Consider the following 9,791-nt stretch of genomic DNA (forward strand, 5'->3'; position numbering starts at 1 on the left):
CAGACTGCTGACCGCCAGTGCTGCCAGGAAGTGTGTGTGGAGGTGTGGTGCATGCACATGCGTGCGGTGTGCAGCCTGTGCACAGTGGAGCGCGTGTGTGGAGCGCATGTGTATGGCGGATGGACACATGCATGTACACGCGTGCAGTGGGTGTGTACACATGGTAGGTTGTGTGGTGGGTGTGTGGTTTGTGCATGTGTAGTGCATAAGGGTACACGTGTGTTAGTGTGCATGTAGTGGTGGTGTGCACGTGTGTAGGGTGCCACCATCACCACCCTCACCACAGCCAGCCTCGCCATCACCGCAAACACCAAGGCACGCTGCCACCAGTATCACCACCACTACTGTCACCTCAGTACACCATCAAACTGTCATCGTCACACCACCACCCCGTCACCACGACTGTCAGTATCTCTGGGAGATGTTGATGGTGTTCTGGGTGGTGTTGTGGTGTTCTGGGTGGTGTTGATGGTGTTCTGGTGGTGTTGATGGTGCTATGGGTGGTGTTGATGGTGTTCTGGGTGGTGGTGTGGTGTTCTGGGTGGTGTTGATGGTGTTCTGGGTGGTGTTGATGGTGTCCTGGGTGGTGTTGTGGTGTTCTGGGTGGTGGTGTGGTGTTCTGGGTGGTGTTGATGGTGCTCTGGGTGGTGGTGTGGTGTCCTGGGTGGTGTTGATGGTGTCCTTGGTGGTCTTGATGGTGTCCTGGGTGGTGTTGTGGTGTCCTGGGTGGTGTTGATGGTGTTCTGGGTGGTGTTGATGGTGTTCTAGGTGGTGTTGTGGTGTCCTGGGTGGTGTTGTGGTGTCCTGGGTGGTGTTGTGGTGTTCTGGGTGGTGTTGATGGTGTTCTGGGTGGTGTTGTGGTGTTCTGGGTGGTGTTGTGGTGTCCTGGGTGGTGTTGTGGTGTCCTGGGTGGTGTTGATGGTGTTCTGGGTGGTATTGATGGTGTTCTGGGTGGTGTTGTAGTGTTCTGGGTGGTGTTGATGGTGTTCTGGGTGGTGTTGTAGTGTTCTGGGTGGTGTTGATGGTGTTCTGGGTGGTGGTGTGGTGTTCTGGGTGGTGTTGTGGTGTCCTCAGTGGTGTTGATGGTGTTCTGGGAGTGTTGATGGTGCTCTGGGTGGTGTTGTGGTGTTCTGGGTGGTGTTGTGGTGTTCTGGGTGGTGGTGTGGTGTCCTGAGTGGTGTTGATGGTGTTCTGGGGATGTTGATGGTGCTCTGGGTGGTGTTGTGGTGTTCTGGGTGGTGTTGATGGTGTCCTGGGTGGTGTTGTGGTGTTCTGGGTAGTGGTGTGGTGTCCTGAGTGGTGTTGATGGTGTTCTGGGAGTGTTGATGGTGCTCTGGGTGGTGTTGTGGTGTTCTGGGTGGTGTTGATGGTGTCTTGGGTGGTGTTGATGGTGTCTTGGGTGGTGTTGATGGTGTCCTGAGTGGTGTTGATGGTGTTCTGGGAGTGTTGATGGTGCTCTGGGTGGTGTTGTGGTGTTCTGGGTGGTGTTGATGGTGTCCTGGGTGGTGTTGTGGTGTTCTGGGTGGTGGTGTGGTGTCCTGAGTGGTGTTGATGGTGTTCTGGGTGGTGTTGTGGTGTCCTGGGTGGTGTTGATGGTGTTCTGTGTGGTGTTGATGGTGTTCTGTGTGGTGTTGTAGTGTTCTGGGTGGTGTTGTGGTGTTCTGGGTGGTGTTGTGGTGTTCTGGGTGGTGTTGTGGTGTTCTGGGTGGTGTTGATGGTGTTCTGGGTGGTGTTGATGGTGTTCTGGGTGGTGTTGATGGTGTCCTGGGTGGTGTTGATGGTGTTCTGGGTGGTGTTGTGGTGTCCTGGGTGGTGGTGTGGTGTTCTGGGTGGTGTTGTGGTGTCCTGGGTGGTGTTGATGGTGTCCTGGGTGGTGTTGTGGTGTCCTGGGTGGTGTGGTGTTCTGGGTGCTGGTGTGGCGTTCTGGGGGTGTTGATGGTGTTCTGGGTGGTAGTGTTGTGCTCTGGGTGGTGTTGTGGTGTTTTGGGTGGTGTTGATGGTGTTCTGGGTGGTGTTGTGATCTGGGTGGTGGTGTGGTGTCCTGGGTGGTGTTGATGGTGTTCTGGGTGGTGTTGATGGTGTCCTGGGTGGTGTTGATGGTGTCCTGGGTGGTGTTGATGGTGTCCTGGGTGGTGTAGCGTTGTCCTGGGTGGTGTTGATGGTGTCCTGGGTGGTGTTAATGTTGTTCTGGGTGGTGTTGATGTTGTTCTGGGTGGTGTTGATGTTGTTCTGGGTGGTGTTGTGGTGTTCTGGGTGGTGTTGTGGTGTTCTGGGTGGTGTTGATGGTGTCCTGGGTGGTGTTGTGGTGTCCTGAGTGGTGTTGATGGTATTCTGGGTGGTGTTGATGTTGTTCTGGGTGGTGTTGATGGTGTTCTGGGTGGTGGTGATGGTGTTCTGGGTGGTGTTGTGGTGTCCTGGGTGGTGTTTTGGTGTCCTGGGTGGTGTTGATGTTGTTCTGGATGGTGTTGATGGTGTTCTGGGTGGTGTTGTGGTGTCCTGGGTGGTGTTGATGGTGTTCTGGGTGGTGTTGTGGTGTTCTGGGTGGTGGTGCTGTATTCTGGGTGTTGTTGATGGTATTCTGGGTGGTGTTGTGGTGTCCTGGGTGGTGTTGTGGTGTTCTGGGTGGTGTTGTGGTGTCCTGGGTGGTGTTGTGGTGTTCTACGTGGTGTTGATGGTGTCCTGAGTGGTGTTGGTGGTGTTCTGGGTGGTGTTGTGGTGTCCTGGGTGGTGTTGTGGTGTCCTGGGTGGTGTTGATGGTGTCCTGAGTGGTGTTGATGGTGCTCTGGGTGGTGATGTGGTGTTCTGGGTGGTGGTGTGGTGTCCTGAGTGGTGTTGATGGAGTTCTGGGGGTGTTGATGGTGCTCTGGGTCGTGTTGTGGTGTTCTGGGTGGTGGTGTGGTGTTCTGTGTGGTATTGTGGTATTCTGGGTGTTCTGGATGGTGTTAATGTTGTTCTGGGTGGTGTTGATGGTGTTCTGGGTGGTGTTGATGGTGTCCTGGGTGGTGTTGATGGTGTTCTGGTGGAGTTGATGGTGTTCTGGGTGTTGTTGTGGTGTTCTGGGTGGTGTTGGTGGTGTTCTGGGTGGTGTTGATGGTATTCTGGGTGGGTGGTGTTGATGGTATTCTGTGTGGTGTTGATGGTGTTGTGGGTGGTGTTGATGTTCTGGGTGGTGTTGTGGTGTTCTGGGTGGTGTTGATGGTGTTCTGGGTGGTGTTGTGGTGTTCTAGGTGGTGTTGTGGTGTTCTGGGTGGTGTTGATGGTGTTCTGGGTGTTGTTGTGGTGTCCTGGGTGGTGTTGTGGTGTTCTGGGTGGTGTTGTGGTGTTCTGGGTGTTGTTGTGGTGTTCTGGGTGATGTTGATGGTGTTCTGGGTGGTGTTGTGGTGTTCTGGGTGGTGTTGATGGTGTTCTGGGTGTTGTTGTGGTGTTCTGGGTGGTGTTGATGGTGTTCTGGGTGTTGTTGTGGTGTTCTGGGTGGTGTTGATCGTGTTCTGGGTGGTGGTAATGGTGTTCTGGGTGATGTTGATCATGTTCTGGGTGGAGTTGTTGGTGTCCTGGGTGGTGTTGATGGTGTCCTGGGTGGTGTTGATGGTGTCCTGGGTTGTGTTGTGGTGTCCTGGGTGATGTTGATGGTGTTCTGGGTGGTGTTGATAGTGTTGTGGGTGGTGTTGATGGTGTCCTGGGTGGTGTTGATGGTGTTCTGGTGGTGTTGATGGTGTTCTGGGTGGTGTTGATGGTGTTCTGGGTGGTGTTGATGGTGTTCTGGTGGTGTTGATGGTGTTCTGTGTGGTGTTGTAGTGTTCTGGGTGGAGTTTTGGTGTTCTGGGTGGTGTTGTGGTGTTCTGGGTGGAGTTTTGGTGTTCTGGGTGATGTTGATGGTGTCCTGGGTGGTGTTGTGGTGTTCTGGGTGGTGTTGTGGTGTTCTGGGGGTGTTAATGGTGTTCTGGGTGGTGTTGATGGTGTTCTGGGTGGTGTTGATGGTGCTCTGGGTGGTGTTGATGGTGTCCTGGGTGATGTTGTGGTGTCCTGGGTGATGTTGATGGTGTCCTGGGTGGTGTTGATGGTGTTCTGGGTGGTATTGTGGTGTTCTGGGTGTTGTTGTGGTGTTCTGGGTGTTGTTGTGGTGTTCTGGGTGATGTCGATGGTGTTCTGGGTGGTGTTGTAGTGTTCTGGGTGGTGTTGATGATGTTCTGGGTGTTGTTGTGGTGTTCTGGGTGGTGTTGATGGTGTTCTGGGTGGTGGTGTGTTGTCCTGGGTGATGTTGATGGTGTTCTGGTTGTTGTTGTAGTGTTCTGGGTGGTGTTGTGGTGTTCTGAGTGGTGTTGATGGTGTCCTGGGTGGTGTTGATGGTGTTCTGGTGGTGTTGATGGTGTTCTGGGTGGTGTTGATGGTGTTCTGGGTGGTGTTGTAGTGTTCTGGGTGGTATTGTGGTGTTCTGGGTGGTGTTGTGGTGTTCTGGGTGTTGTTGTGGTGTTCTGGTTGTTGTTGTAGTGTTCTGGGTGGTGTTGTGGTGTTCTGAGTGGTGTTGATGGTGTTCTGGGTGGTGTTGATGGTGTTCTGGGTTGTGTTGATGGTGTTCTGGGTGGTGTTGTGGTGTCCTGGGTGGTGTTGATGGTGTTCTGGGTGGTGTTGATGGTGTTCTGGGTGGTGTTGATGGTGTTCTGGGTGGTATTGTGGTGTTCTGGGTGTTGTTGTGGTGTTCTGGGTGTTGTTGTGGTGTTCTGGGTGATGTTGATGGTGTTCTGGGTGGTGTTGTAGTGTTCTGGGTGGTGTTGATGATGTTCTGGGTGTTGTTGTGGTGTTCTGGGTGGTGTTGATGGTGTTCTGGGTGGTGGTCTGTTGTCCTGGGTGATGTTGATGGTGTTCTGGGTGGTGTTGATCATGTTCTGGGTGGAGTTGATGGTGTCCTGGGTGGTGTTGTGGTGTCCTGGGTGATGTTGATGGTGTTCTGGGTGGTGTTGATAGTGTTGTGGGTGGTGTTGATGGTGTCCTGGGTGGTGTTGTGGTGTTCTGGGTGGTGTTGTGGTGTTCTGGGGGTGTTGATGGTGTTCTGGGTGGTGTTGATGGTGTTCTGGGTGGTGTTGATGGTGTTCTGGGTGGTGGTGTGGTGTTCTGGTGGTGTTGATGGTGTTCTGGTGGTGTTGATGGTGTTCTGGGTGGTGTTGATGGTGTTCTGTGTGGTGTTGATGGTGTTCTGGGTGGTGGTGTGGTGTTCTGGGTGGTGTTGTGTTGTCCTGGGTGGTGTTGTGGTGTTCTGGGTGGTATTGATGTTGTCCTGGTTGTTGTTGATGGTGTTCTGGGTGGAGTTGATGGTGTTCTGGGTGGTGTTGATGGTGTCCTGGGTGGTGTTGTGGTGTTCTGGGTGGTGTTGTGGTGTTCTGGGTGGTGTTGATGGTGTCCTGGGTGGTGTTGATGGTGTCCTGGGTGGTTTTTTGGTGTTCTGGGTGGTGTTGATGGTTTCCTGGGTGGTGTTGATGGTGTTCTGGTGGAGTTGATGGTGTTCTTGGTGTTGTTGTGGTGTTCTGGGTGGTGTTGATGGTGTTCTGGATGGTGTTGTAGTGTTCTGGGTGGTGTTGTGGTGTTCTGGGTGTTGTTGTGGTGTTCTGGGTGTTGTTGTAGTGTTCTGGGTGGTGTTGTGGTGTTCTGGGTGGTGTTGATGATGTTCTGGGTGTTGTTGTGGTGTTCTGGGTGGTGTTGATGGTGTTCTGGGTGGTGGTCTGTTGTCCTGGGTGATGTTGATGGTGTTCTGGGTGGTGTTGATCATGTTCTGGGTGGAGTTGATGGTGTCCTGGGTGGTGTTGTGGTGTCCTGGGTGATGTTGATGGTGTTCTGGGTGGTGTTGATAGTGTTGTGGGTGGTGTTGATGGTGTCCTGGGTGGTGTTGTGGTGTTCTGGGTGGTGTTGTGGTGTTCTGGGGGTGTTGATGGTGTTCTGGGTGGTGTTGATGGTGTTCTGGGTGGTGTTGATGGTGTTCTGGGTGGTGGTGTGGTGTTCTGGTGGTGTTGATGGTGTTCTGGTGGTGTTGATGGTGTTCTGGGTGGTGTTGATGGTGTTCTGTGTGGTGTTGATGGTGTTCTGGGTGGTTGTGTGGTGTTCTGGGTGGTGTTGTGTTGTCCTGGGTGGTGTTGTGGTGTTCTGGGTGGTATTGATGTTGTCCTGGTTGTTGTTGATGGTGTTCTGGGTGGAGTTGATGGTGTTCTGGGTGGTGTTGATGGTGTCCTGGGTGGTGTTGTGGTGTTCTGGGTGGTGTTGTGGTGTTCTGGGTGGTGTTGATGGTGTCCTGGGTGGTGTTGATGGTGTCCTGGGTGGTTTTTTGGTGTTCTGGGTGGTGTTGATGGTTTCCTGGGTGGTGTTGATGGTGTTCTGGTGGAGTTGATGGTGTTCTTGGTGTTGTTGTGGTGTTCTGGGTGGTGTTGATGGTGTTCTGGATGGTGTTGTAGTGTTCTGGGTGGTGTTGTGGTGTTCTGGGTGTTGTTGTGGTGTTCTGGGTGTTGTTGTAGTGTTCTGGGTGGTGTTGTGGTGTTCTGGGTGGTGTTGATGGTGTTCTGGGTGGTGTTGATGGTGTCCTGGGTGGTGTTGTGTTGTTCTGGGTGGTGTTTATGGTGTCCTGGGTGGTGTTGATGGTGTTCTGGTGGAGTTGATGGTGTTCTGGGTGTTGTTGTGGTGTTCTGGGTGGTGTTGATGGTGTTCTGGGTGGTGTTGTAGTGTTCTGGGTGGTGTTGTGGTGTTCTGGGTGTTGTTGTGGTGTTCTGGTTGTTGTTGTAGTGTTCTGGGTGGTGTTGTGGTGTTCTGGGTGGTGTTGATGGTGTTCTGGGTGGTGTTGTGGTGTTCTGGGTGGTGTTGATGGTGTCCTGGGTGGTGTTGATGGTGTTCTGGGTGGTGTTGATGGTGTCCTGGGTGGTGTTGATGGTGTCCTGGGTTGTGTTGTTGGTGTCCTGGGTGGTGGTGTTGTTTTCTGGGTGGTTTTGATGGTGTTCTAGGGGTGTTGATGTTGTTCTGGATGGTGTTGGTGGTGTTCTGGATGGTGTTGATGGTGTTCTGGGTGGTGTAGTGGTGTTCTAGGTGGTGTTGTGGTGTCCTGCGTGGTGTTGATGGTGTCCTGGGTGGTGTTGATGGTGTCCTGGGTGGTCTTGTGGTGTTCTGGGTGGTGGTTTGATGTCCTGGGTTCTTTGATCATGTTCTTGGTGGTTTTCTGGTGTGCTGGGTGGTCTCTTTCCTCCACCTCCACAGCAGAAACATGCTACTTTCCTGCAGTGTAGCCATGCTAAGTTTCACTGGATCTCACACTCATCTAGCTAGGAGCCCTCTGGGCGTAGGGCACAGGTAAGCCAACTTAACATGCAATCACAGAACCTGTGAGGTGTGGCTAGTGGCTTGGTGATTGGATGGACTTTTTGGAGTGGAGTTTTTGCTTGGCCTTAACATTGCTAAGGGTTGTTTCTGTGGTTGACAAAGGCCCTGGTAGCTTCTGTTGGTACTCAACGCCCTGGCCGTGGCTATTTAGCTGGCTACCAGAGTCTTGCCCTGGGGGAAGGCCCGGGCTTCCTCTGGGATCCTGAGGTCATAGATGCCCAGCAGGCCATTGCAAGCCTTGGACTGGGTGCAGCAAATGTCCCCACCTTGCTGATAAGAGGTCAGAGGTTTTTCAGGTGAATACAACGGGTGACCAGGGAACAGCCCAGCAGGTGAGGTCTGAGGCTGCTGCCGGATTCAGATGGCTGTCCGGGTGGTCTCCTCCATGGGTCCATGTATCCTATAAATGCGGATGCATGGACTCTCCCGCAGGGTGGAATTTTCACTTAAAAGCAGTCTGGCCACGTCCAGGCCACATTCTCTTTGCTCTGTCAGAAAAGAGCCTCCTATCACTGCCACCAAGTGTAGGGGCATGTGTCCAGAGGGGTTACATGTCCACAGGGCCACAGACCCCGCAGGTCCCGCCCAGCATGCTGCCCAAATCACAGAAGCCAAGGCCCCTCCCTGCACGCACGCACGCATGTACAGGGGGGAGGTCACCCCCGGGTGTCCCCGTGCTGTGTGTGGTACGTGGGGCACACGCTCACCTCCCTGGGTGACATCTCGTGTTTCAGCTGCCCCATGGAGAATTCAGAGAATGTTCCCAGCAGAGATGGCTCGTTAAATGAAAGCAATTTCATGCCTACAATTTGTGAATCTGACCGTAGCAGACAAGTGCTTCAGAGCTAGAGAGAGTTCAGACATTCTTTTGTTTGGCTATTTTTTTTTCTTGTTAAACCAGAAAATGCCAGAGTTCTTAGCATGTTTGGAAAAACAAGTTAAGAAGGCTGAGATTCACTGTGACCCTGGGAGCTTCTTCCTGTTGTGCTGGTGTGCAGGGGGGAGGCATGCAGGCTCTGCTCTCCTACCCCATCTCCTGAGTGGACACCTCCGGAGTGCCCCAAATATCATCACGAGGCCCCAGAACACCACTGGTAACCATCCCGACTCCCCAGGGCTTCTGGCAGGTGGGCCCCGCAGTCCTACCACTGCCTGAGGTCCTGGAATGTTTGAGTTGGAAGCTGGATACCTTTAGCTGAAGCATTGCAAGAGCTTCTACAGTTCCTTCTTGGCTTTTCTCTTCCCAGAATCCTGGGGAAGAATACAAAGCCTTCCCAGGGCAGAGCTGAGGTTTAAAGCAGAGCTCCCTCCTGGTAGGGCGCGGGACTGGACTCACCTTTAGAACTGAGAGCACGTCAAGGCACGGCAACGCTGCTGTGCTAAGACACATCCCGAGTACAGATATGATTTTATTCAGCTGAAGGTCTGGCCAGGACTGGCCTGGCTGGGCAGCTGCCCCACAAGAAACCTCAGGCGTCTACCCCACCATGCAGCTGGATGTCCTGTCCACGCTGCCACGTGGCCCCCAATCATAGAACTGCTTCCCCAGAAGTTGACATCCCAATGGTCAGAACCAAGCCCAGAGAGGGACGGCTTCTCTCTCTCAGCCCAGTCCACCCGCCCTGGTGCCGAAGAGGCAGTGATCCAGTTTAATACCGCCTGGCTTACTCACAGCACCTAATTAAGAAAAGGAAGAGAGCTGTGTGGTTGTCTGTGTCACCCTCAAAGTGACACATCTGGGTCCTAACTCCTGTCCTGTGGGTGTGATTCTTATTTGGAAATAGAGAAATGTGACCAAGTTAAATGAGGTCGGCTGGGTGAGGGTGGCCCTCGGTCCATGTGATCGGTGAGTTCGTTAGAGAAGACAGACGCGCGGGGAAGGAGGCCACAGGCAGATGGAAGCAGAGACTGAGGGATCCAGTTGCAGCTGAGAACACGTGGGGTCAACTTGGCGTGGCCCCGGGTCTGTCCTCCCCAGCTTTAAGGAGAGCACAGCCTCAAGTCTGAACTTCAGACTTTGGGGACTGTGAGAGAGCGCGTGGCTTTTGTATTGAGCCAAGAGCGGGGGGGTTTGCTGGGGGGGGGGGAGCCTCGTCCTGCACACGCCCCTCCTGCGGTCAGCACCCCTGCCGTGGAGCACCTGTCACTTACTGACAGCTGCCAGGACCGGAGAAGGAGCGTGCATGGGCAGAGGTTCCTCTGGAACCTGCAAAGACAGACGAGCACTCGAGAGCGAGCCCCTTGCAGAATGCACACCTTTGAAAGGGGGCTGGAGCTGGGATCGGGGTGTAGGGGTTAACTGGCCTCCACGACCTGTGCCTCGCCACGTTTCTCCCTGCAGTCCAGCTCCACGCTGCTCTCCCCTTACCTCGTGCTCTCGGCTCTGAGGGGTGAATTCTCTGAGGACCTCCTAGCCCTGAAGCTCTCTTTTCATGGGGTCT

Source organism: Megascapheus bottae, chromosome 13 (genome assembly GCF_031878675.1).
Source record: "Megascapheus bottae isolate mThoBot1 chromosome 13, mThoBot2.hap1, whole genome shotgun sequence".
Taxonomy (NCBI): Eukaryota; Metazoa; Chordata; class Mammalia; order Rodentia; family Geomyidae; genus Megascapheus; species Megascapheus bottae.